Source organism: Oncorhynchus gorbuscha, linkage group LG05 (genome assembly GCF_021184085.1).
Source record: "Oncorhynchus gorbuscha isolate QuinsamMale2020 ecotype Even-year linkage group LG05, OgorEven_v1.0, whole genome shotgun sequence".
Classification (NCBI taxonomy): domain Eukaryota; kingdom Metazoa; phylum Chordata; class Actinopteri; order Salmoniformes; family Salmonidae; genus Oncorhynchus; species Oncorhynchus gorbuscha.
In genome coordinates, this window is record NC_060177.1 from 62,793,801 (window position 1) to 62,805,115 (window position 11,315).

At 44.5% G+C, this 11,315-nt stretch overlaps 1 non-coding gene across 1 annotated transcript; it reads right to left on the reverse strand.

Annotated features, from left to right (window-relative positions):
- Positions 1 to 8,430: 8,430 nt before the first annotated feature.
- LOC124036783 lies at positions 8,431 to 8,483 on the reverse strand. Its single transcript, XR_006839033.1, has one exon. It is a non-coding gene; the product is annotated as a U7 small nuclear RNA (small nuclear RNA).
- Between the last annotated feature and the right edge of the window lie 2,832 nt (positions 8,484 to 11,315).

An 11,315-nucleotide genomic window follows, 5' to 3' on the forward strand; every position in this document is an offset into this window, starting at 1 on the left:
AGTATGAGATATTCTCAGTTTGGGAGTTGCAACATTACTTTGAGAATCCTTTTTTTGGGATTTCATGGACACACATGTTTCATAAACACGCATGAACAGTATTGCTTTGTACTCCAACATTCCCACGATACCACTTTCCAATCTCCACTGCCAGACAGAAGATTAACTTCCTCCTTTGGAATTCTGAGGGATCATTTCATGGGTTTTGACCTCATAACTGCTCCCAAGCCTCTAAATCCACCATAAACCAGTGAGAAATTTGCCTTCATACTGTAGCTCAGGCTTTCCAGTATCAGAGAACCATTTGCAAATTGCATCCATACAGTGGACGCTCCTCAGAGGAGGAAGGGGAGGACCATCCTCAGTGAATTTCATAAAAATTGTGAAATTAAAAAGGTTATCCTTTTTAGATTAAATTATACTAAATATATTCACGTCACCAAATAATTTTATAAAACACAGTTTTGCAATGGTCTACAGTAGCCTCAACAGTACTCTGTAGGGTAGCACCATGGTGTAGCCGGAGGACAGCTAGTTTCCGTCCTCCTCGGGGTACATTGACTTCAATACAAAACCTAGGATGCTCATGGTTCTCACCCCCTTCCATATACTTACACAGTAATTATGACAACTTCTGGAGGATTTCCTCCAACCTAACAGAGTTCTTGTAGCAGGGACTGATATGTTGTTCACCCAATCTGTATCAAAGCATTCTACAGGAGAACGTCATCCATCTGTGAACTGAAGCTAAAGCGCATCTGGGTCATGCAGCAAGACTGATCCAAAACACACAATCATGAAAATGGCTAAAAAGCAGCAAATTTGAAGTTTTGGAATGGCCCAGTCAAAGTCCAGACCTAATCCCAATTGAGATGTTGTGTCAGTTCATGCTGGAAAACCCACAAATATTGCTGAGTTACCGCAGTTCTGTATGGAAGGATAGGACAAAATTCCTCCACAGCGACATGAGAGACTGATCAACAACTACAGGAAACGTTTGGTTGGAGTCATTGCAGCTAAAGGTGGCACAACCAGTTATTGAGTGTAAGGGGGCAATAACTTTTTCACATAGGGGTATTGGGTGTTGCATAACTTTGTTTATGAAATAAAGGAAATAAGTATGCAATTGTTGTGATATTTGTCAACTCAGGTTCCCTGTATCTAATAATAGGTTTTGGTTGAAGATCTGATAACATTCAGTATGAAAAATATGCAAAAGTAGAGAAATTTAGACAGCGGGAAAACACATTTTTTACAGCACTGTATATATCATTGTAATTTTTTTCACTTTCACTTAGCAAGCAAATGCAGCTAGCTAGTTTAGACTACTCAAACACCCACCTCAAACGGAGAGGGATGGCTATCCAACGCTATGGCTGTCCAACACTGGAATGCTTTCAAGTCAAGGCAAACTTTTGGTTTTATAAATTTATTGTCAACAGGGCTCCTTGATGTAACTGCTAAACTGCTTGCTGACTGTACACTTTACTGCATGATTGTAGCGGATTTACTAATGCGTTAGTTCTAGTAGCTATGTTTACTAGCTATGATGTTAGCTAACATGGTGACAACGATGTAGGCTGTGTGTAGCGGTTATGATATGAAGGTTTGGCTTGGAAAAGTTTTTCTGCCTAGCTGATGTGTTGTGCACTGAAGTCCACAAGCGAAGGGAAAATGTGAGAGGAGTAGAGTGCATAGATGCAAGAAGGAATTCTACAACGAGCAAAAATATAATGCTCTTTCTTTGTGGCTGCTATGAAAGTGAACTGTGTTTGCATGTGATCAGGGGTGTATTCATTCCACCGATTCTGTTGCAAAACATTTCTTAAACAGAATCAAACGGAACAAAATGGGGATAAATCTACCTGAATTTGACTGAATTTCCAACTGTTGGACTAATGATTACACCCTAGATTAGCTAAATGCGGACAAGAGCGTGCAAGGCGGTATTGAATATGTCACTGTCTGTCACCTTGACGACTCAATTTTTTTTCTCGACCTGTGCACCTACGTTGTAAACTGTCATTCATAGGCTAGATTGTAGCAACCTCATGATGGGTATAGGGAAATTAGAGTATAATTTAGTAGCCTAAACCAATCGATGTTATATCGAGCTGGGCGAATGGAATAGGAATGACAGTCATCCAATATGCTGTAATAGAAATAAGGCCATGCTCATAAGAAAAGATATAATGTCCTCCCTCATCTTAAACATCACCAACCGCCACTTACACAAGCACACAAATAAAAGTGATTGCATGGATACCCATGTGAAAAAATACTACAGTTTAGTGTAGAATACTACAGTAAATACTATAGAACTCTGTAGTAAACTGTAATATACAGTACTGTAGAATACTATACTACACACTGTAGTATCCCGATCATGTGTAGTACTTACTATAGGACTTTGTAGTATACTGTAGAATACTACAGTAAATAATACAATATACTACAGACCGCAGAACACTACAGTAAATATTACAGTGATGTCCGCAAAAACACTACAGTAATTACTAGTATATACTACAGTTTTTAATTTGCATATACCTTGCCCATTCTCCTCCCCCATATCCCAATTTGTGCCACCCATAAGTAAAAAACCTACATGCCAAGTATAGACCATATATTGTGTTCCCTTCCGGTTATAGAAAACAGCAGAAGCACTGAACTTTCCATTCCGACCTACCTACCTACCTGATACAGAAAATTAGCTCCCTGAGTATTTTCTCAACCAGGTTTCCTCATGTGGGTATGCACTGACCACATTGTGGGCATAATAATAATAATAATCTCTACAGAGGGGTTATCTGTAATTTACATCAAGGCAGAAGCATGGTAGTGAACAGGGTATGGAGCGCAGGTAGTATTGGTTGACTTTCCTGTGGTTATTTTCTCTTGGGTGTTACAATGTACTCCCTCTGTGCGTTTGGAATGTGAATGGCATTGCAACGACAATTGTCACTCCCGGCATGAAGATGAGTATCTCCAGCAAGTCCTGGCAGCCAAGTGGACAGGTTGACCTGAGGGGAGTGGCCAGAAATACTTATTGAGCCAGCAGACACTCTGTCCCCATTGACATTGGCTGGCATGAATGTGCCTCTCTCTCTGTGAGTCATACTGTCTCAGTGCTGACGTAATCGAGAGGCTATTGGCTCAAAACACAGAGGGTATTGATGATGAACTGACTGTCTCTCGCTCTCTGGGCTGGAGAGAGGGATACAAAGAGACTAAGAGCCCAATTCAATCGAACCTGCATTATTAAAAGCACGCAATTGCTTTTTTCTGAATATAGAAAAGTTGTGGGTAAAAACCTACAACCAGTACTGAGTAGATACCCCTCCTATGCAGATGCTCCCAGTTTCCTGAATAAGAAGTGTGTGGGTGCGTGGGCTGTAGTTTCCAAAGAAAGATAAAATAGTCATGCAGGTAGCACACTAGTATTGTCAAACAAATAATACAAAAAATAAGTACTGAGAAAGGTATTACACATTTGTAAGTCTCTCTTTGCTCTACCCTCTGCTTCTGGTTTTCAATTATCTACCGTCTTTGAAGTACAACCTTCTAATGAATTCCACTAATAGAGCTTTGGCTGAAAAGGGATCAGACTGGAAAAATAGAAGTTTCCATCCTCTGTTGCAATGACACGTGAACCAGACCCTGCTGATTTTACTTTTGACTCAGCCCAATGTGACGTGCTTGTGACATACGAAGGATAGACTTCCATAGAAATACTTCAATACGAAGTTCCCACGAGGGCAAAGACGCTGTTAATTCATTCCTCTGAGAGAGCCAGACTCAGACACACACGCCTAACTGCCAAGGTCCTGAAATAGACCCCAAAAAACTCCCAAAGCGTTTTCACCCACATTAAAAAATATTATAGTATACTATGGTATACAGGGCTTTCTGAAAGTATTCACACCCCTTGACTTTTTCCACATTTTTTTGTGTTACAGCCCAAATTGAATATTGGTTACAGAGGGTAGTGCATACGGCCCAGTACACCCCTGGGGCCGAACTCACTGCCATCCAGGATCTCTATGTGAGGCGCTGTCAAAGGAAGACCCTAAAAATTGTCAAAGACTCCAGCCACCCAAGACATCAAATTGTTCTCTCTGCTACCGCACGGCAAGCGGTACCAATGCAAATCTGAAACCAACAGGACCCTAAACAGCTTCTACCCCCAAGCCACAAGACTGCTAAATAGTTAGCTAAATAGTTAACCAAATAGCTACCTGGACTAACCTGCATTGACTCTTTTTTTTTTACTCATCACATACGCTGTTGCTACTGTTTATTATCTGTCACTTTATTCCTAGTTATATGTACATATCTACATCAATTACCTCGTACCCCAGCACATTTACTCAGTATTGGTACTCCGTGTAAATAGCCAAGTTATCGTTACTCATTATGTATTCATTATTACGTGTTTTATTATTTCTCTATTTTCGTTCTCTCTGCAATGTTGAAAAGTGCCCTTAGGTAAGCATTTCACTGTTAGTCTACACCTGTTGTTGTCAGTGGTGGGTGTAGCTGGTGCATGGAAGTCAGGCGCAGGAGAGCCGAGATGAATCGACAAAGCACTTTACTTAGGCATCATAATACAGAACGCAACCGCGTCACATCACACATGCCCAAAGAACAAATGAGGCAGCACAAAGTACAAAGTGCCAGCTGCCACAAAGCACGGGTATATAACAAAACTGGCGCAAACCAGCCGGAAGCGTACCAACCTTGACAAAAAAACAATACCCCACACAGACATGGAGGGAACAGAGAGCTAAATAAACATGTTAATTATTAGAACATGTAAACCAGGTGTGCAGGAAGACAAGACAAAACAAATGGAAAATGAAAGGTGGATCGGCGATAGCTAGAAGACCGGTGACGTCGACTGAACAAGGAGAGGAAACGACTTCGGCGGAAGTCATGACAGTAACCCCCCTTGACGCACAGCTCCAGCAGCGCACCGTCACCGGCCTCAGGGACGACCCGGAGGGCGAGGTGTAGAGGCGATCCGGACTGAAACGGTGGAACTCCCGCAGCATTGAAGGGTCCAACACGACCTCCACCGGAACCCAGCATCTCTCCTCCGGACCGTACCCCTCCCAGTCCACGAGGTACAGAAGGCCCCTCGCCTGACGCCTCAAATCCAGTATGGGGCAGAGAAACTTCACGCACCTCAGACTCCTGGAGCGGGCCAGCTACCACTGGCCTGAGGAGAGACATGGAACGAGGGGTTAATACGGTAATCAGGGGAAGCTGTAAACTGTAACTCACCTCGCTCAGTCTCCTCAGGACTTTAAATGGCCCCACAAACCACGGGCCCAGCTTCCGGCAGGGCATGCGGAGGAGCAGGTTTCGGGTTGAGAGCCAGACTCGGTGCGAACACCGGGGCGTCACTGCGGTGACGGTCAGAGCTGGCTTTCTGGTGCAGCACGGCGCGCTGAAGGTGAACATGGGCAGCGTCCCATGTCTCCTCCGCGTGCTGGAACCAGTCATCCACCGCAGGAGCCTCGGTCTGACTAATGCCAAGGAGCCAGAACTGGCTGATACCCCAGAACGCACTGTAGAGGGAGAGGTTAGTGGAGGAGTAGCGGAGTGGGATCTGGGCCATCTCTGCCCAGGGCCCACTCCCCTGGCCGGACCTGGCAATAAGACCTCAGGAAATTACCCACATCCTGGTGAACTTTCTCCACCTGCTCATTACTCTCGGGGTGAAAACCCGAGGTAAGGCTGATCGAGACCCTCAGACGTTCCATGAACACGTTCGGCGCCACCAGGCAGGAGGCCGGGAGTATGGGGGTGGGATCCATGGGCCACTCCTCTGTGTCATACAGCCGGTACAGTGCCTCTGTCTTCACGTTCTGGGAACCTGGTCTGTAAGATAGGGTGAAAGCAAAACGAGTGAAAAACATGGCCCACCTTGCCTGGCGAGGGTTCAGTCTCCTCGCAGTCCGGATGTACTCCAGATTGCGGTGGTCAGTCCAGATGAGAGAAGGGTGTTTAGCCCCCTCAAGCCAATGTCTCCACGTCTTCAAAGCCTTGAAGACAACCAACAGCTCCCGGTCCCCCACGTCATAGTTTCGCTACGCCGGGCTCAGCTTCCTCGAGAAGAAGGCATGGGGGAGAGAAGAAGGCACAGGGGAGCACGGCTCCTATCCTAGCCTTGGATGCGTCTACCTCCACTATGAGCCAAAGAGGGATCTGGATGGGCCAGCACGGGAGCCGAGGTAAACAGAGCGCTCAGGTGACCAAAAGCCCTGTCCACCTCAGCTGACCACTGCAAACATACCGGTCCCCCCTTCAGCAGTGAGGTAATGGGAGTCGCTACCTGACCAAAACCCCAGATAAACCCCCGGTAGTATATGGCAAACCCTAGAAACCTCTGCACCTCCTTACGGTGGTGGGAGTCTGCCAATTAGGCACGACTGAAATGCGGTCACTCTCCATCTCCACCCCTAAGGTGGAAATGCAGTACCCTAGGAAGGAGACTGACCGTTGGAAGAACAGGCATTTCTCAACCTTGACATACAGATCATGCTCCAACAGACAACTAACCAGGGACACATATTCAGCGCATGCAGCGGAGTATATCAGAATGTCATCAATATACACCACTACACCCTACTCTTGCAGGTCCCTGAAAATCTTGTCTACAAAGGCTTGGAAGACTTGATGGAGCATTCATCAATCCGAACGGCATGAAGAGGTACTCATAATGCCCTGAGGTAGTACTGAACGCCATCTTCCACTCGTCTCCCTCATGGATACGCACCAGGTTGTAAGCACTCCTGAGATCTAGTTTGGTGAGTAAGGCTAGAGCCAAATCGGCATATTCAGGGGGAATGCGCACGGTGGAGACCTGGTCTGGACTTTCCACCGTAGTTGACAGAAACCCCTAAACACCTCCCCGAGCACTCTCGCGACCACCCCGTGAGAGCCCTCCGTTGCTCTGAAACAGTGGGGTCTACCACCATGGGAATCGCAGAAGAGTTAATAAGAAAAACTGATTCTCTCCTTGTGACACCCCTGCGTCACCATGCACAGGGGAGCGGTGGCCTCCCTAATCAACCGTGACCCCATTGGTCGACTGTCTAAGGCGTGAACTGGGAAGGGCACAGCCACTGGAACAATGAGGATCCCTAAACTATGAGCGAATGCTCTGTCTATAAAATTCCCAGCCGCGCCTGAATGGACGAGCGCCTTATGCTGGGAATGTGGGGAACACTCAGGAAACATGACATTTAAAAACAGGTGTTCAACCAAGGGCTCTGGGTGAGAATGGTGCCGACTCACCTGGGGTGACACTAGAGTGCCCTGCCTGCTGCCTCGACCCCCAGAGGAACTGGTGGTTGAAGACTGCCCGGAAATGACCTCAAAGTGGTCCAGAACCGTATCTCCCGGAAATGTCCTCAAAGTGGTCCAGCACCTCATCTCCTTCCACCCACACGGCGTTGGCCCACTCCAGGGCTTTCCCCGAGAGGCATGAGACGAGGGCGGACACCCTCTCACGGCCCGAAGGAGCTGTGTCGTCAGTCGCCAGGTATAACTCCAACTACAGCAGGAAACCCTGGCAGCGGGCCCATCGTACTCCCCGGGGAGGGTGAGGCAAATCCCAGTGGAACCCGGTGCAGGGGGAGCGAGTAGTGGATTCCCCTGTTGTGCTGGTGGAGGTGCTGGAGGAACTTCCTGTCTCTCCCAGTGGTCCATTGTTTTGACAATGCGGTCCATGGCGGCGCCGAGATGGTGGAGCATCACTGCGTGTTCCTGGACTCGCTCCTCTACCCCAATAACAGGGGAACCTGCTCCTGCTGACTCCATTCGACGGTGGGGTATTCTGTCCATGGTGGGTGTAGCTGGTGCATGGAAGTCAGGCGCAGGAGAGCAGAGATGAATAGACAAAGCACTTTACTTAGGCAATCATTATACAGAACGCAACTGCATCACAACACAAACGCCCAAAGAACAAGTGAGGCAGCACAAAGTACAAAACCCAAGTACAAAGCACCGGCTGCCACAAAAATGGAAAATGAAAGGTGGATCGGCGATGGCTAGAAGACCGGTGAAGTCCACCGCCGAACACCGCCCGAACAAGGAGAGGGAGAGGAACCGACTTCGGCGGAAGTCGTGACAGTTGTTTAGAAAGCATGTGACAAATATTTTAATTTAATTTGAATTTGTTTTGTATTCAGTGTAGTGTTTTTACAGACTTAACTGTAGTATTTACTGTAGTATACTGTAGTAATTACAGTTAACTATAGAATAAATACTGTAATAAAATAATATGTAGTACACATAATAGTAATTAATGGAGTGTTTTTGCTGACAGTAGTATACTATAGTATTTACTGTAGTGTTTTTGCGGACAGTAATGTTGTATTTAATATAATGTTTTTGTTTTATTATCTTCGACATAGAAGTGTAGGCTTTCTCCTTGAAGAAACCTTCTAGAGAAATACTAAACGAGCACATTTTCTATAACCTGTAGGTAGGTAGGACTGGGGTAGTTTTTTTGGGTATCTTTACTTTACTATTTATATTTTTGACACATTTTAAATGTACTACATTTCTGAAGAAAATATGTTCTTTTTACTTCCATACATTTTCCCTGACACCAAAAAGTACTCGATACATTTCCAATGCTCAGGCAAGACAGCAATAGGGTTCAATTTCCACACGTATCAATATAACATGTTGACATCCCTACTGCCTTTGAGCTGGTGGACTCGCTAACACAAATACTGCATTTGTAAATTATGTCTGTGTTGGAGTGCGTCCCTGGCTGTCAGTAAATTGAAACAAACAAGAAAATCATGCCATCTGGTTTGCTTAATACAAGGAATTTGATGAATAGCATTTACTTGTACTTTTCACTTGATAATTTAATAGTTTTTCCACCACTGTACTTAAGTACATTTAAAACCAGATACTTTTAGACGTTTACTCAAGTAGTATTCTACTGGGTGACTTTCACTTGAGTCATTTTCTATTAAGGTATCTTTACTTTTGCTCAAATATGACAATGAGAACTTTTTCCATCACTGCTGAATAAAGAGTTTAGCATTTCTGCTCTTTACTATAATCTGTAGGGAACACAATACAGAAAAGTATGTGGACACCCCTTCCAATTAGAAGATCTGGCTATTTCAGCCACACCTGTTGCTGATAGGTGTACAAAATCGAGCACACAGCCATGCAATCTCCATAGACAAACATTGGTAGTATCATGGCCTTATTGAAGAGCTCACTTACTTTCAAATCTAAACTTTCACCTTTCCAACAAGTCAGTTCCTCAAATGTATGTTTGGTGGAGGAGGAATTATATTCTGGGGCTGATTTTCAAGACTCCTTAGTTCCAGTGAAGGCAAATCTAAACTCTACAGCATACACTGACATTCTAGACGATTCTGTGCTTTGTGGCAACAGTTTGGGGAAGACCCTTTCCTGTTTCAGTATGACAATGCTCCCGTGCACAAAACGAGGTCCATACAAAAATGGTTTGTCGAGATTGGTGTGGAAGAACTTGACTGGCCTGCACAGAGCCCTGACCTCAACCCATCAAACATTTTTGGGATGAAGTGGGTAGCATAGTATTCTACAGTATACTAGTTTACTATACAATTCTATAGTATGTACTGTAGTATTATATAGTAAACGGTGTAGTCTTTCTTCATATGGGCACTGCATGTGCAATGAATGAGAAATGTGTGCGTGAGAGAACATGCTGGTCAATAGTGACTGTCACGTTCTCAATGTTTGCAGTTCTCACTGATGATGACTACATGTGCTCATATAGGATTCCCCTGGAGCTTTATTCCATTGAAGTTCTTCTACAGTGTCTGTTTTCAGAAGCTCTTGTCTGTGGGGGTGGATTGATCGACCTTATGCTCTCCTTTCTCCACTACCAATTAGTGTGTCCTCACATAACTAGATTCAGTCGTAATTGGACAACTGCATGGTCGTGGATAATCATGAAACTGCTGGTGGAGTAAATAGCCCATGTTGTTTTAGCCCCACATTCTGAAATTGCATTTTTCTCCCCCCCCCCAGTTTTATAATTAGAATGTGATACAAAACGAGGCAACGGTGTGCTTCAGGACCACCATGTTTATCCGACAAAAATTATAAATATGTCCCGCCCGCTTCAAAAACCAAAGTTGCGCCCTTGAAAAAATAAAAATAAAGTTTTAACGTCACATTCACCAGATAGGTGCAGTGAAATGTATTTTTTTTTACAGGGTTAGCCATAGTAGTAAAGGGTATTCGAAGCAGTGACTTTGCGATTTACTGGTCCACCGCTCTAATCTCTAGGCTACCTGCAGCCCTATGACGAGTTTGTAGAGAGGCTATTTTGAGGCTGACCACACAAAGCGGACTGTCTCCACCTAGTGTGCTTTCCTGTAGCCTACACTTCCATTTTTACTACATAATTTCTGAAACTAGCATCTCAGAGATGTTATTAGCAAATAAATATAATTAAAGCATGATTTATCAAAATACTTCAAGACAAATCTAATGAACAGCAAACGAATACAATGGACAACATTGACTATTCGCCTTTAGATTGAGAACAGTGATTTATAATTACAGGATTATATGTAACGCTGAAAATACATTTGAAATAGTCGTCAGTACAATGGGAACATGAGATTCTTGTCATTATTTATTGTAATATTTATATAATGAATGTGTTTATTTATCCTCTCATATTTATATACATACATACTGGTTTTATCAGGGGCGCAACAGGGGTGCCGCTTTCACTGGGGATGTCCTTCCCACATTCTGAAATTGCATTTTTGTCACCCCCAGGTTTAGCATTCGAATATGATACACAATAGGACAACGGTTTGCTTTAGGACCATGCGGACGCCTCCGGGCAGTCAGGTGGGCTGTTTGGGGTGTTTATCCGACTGGATTTAGGACCGCTAGGACCCCACAGAGCGGCCTGACAGGTTGGGTGAAGGCAAAGCTTCTGGAAGGCTGGCTGGATCAGCATAGGAGAGTTGAGCATGGTTTAGTGTACGTGTAGTGCTCTTTCACCAAGTTGTAAAATGTAACAGAACAGAGACTGGCTACTCTTTAGTTGACTGATGTAGCTGGCAAGGTAACTTCTGTTTAACTTAACAGAAAAAAAACTAAACTAGTGTTTATTTGCAGTGCTGAGCTAGTATTGTAACTGAAATGTAACGTCAGCTAATGTTTCATCCCCTCTCGACTGAGGTGAATGAATAATCTACGTAAGTGAGTAGCTACCACAGCCAGGTTAGCTCTAGTCTCTAACTATCTGTCAGATAGCAATATGA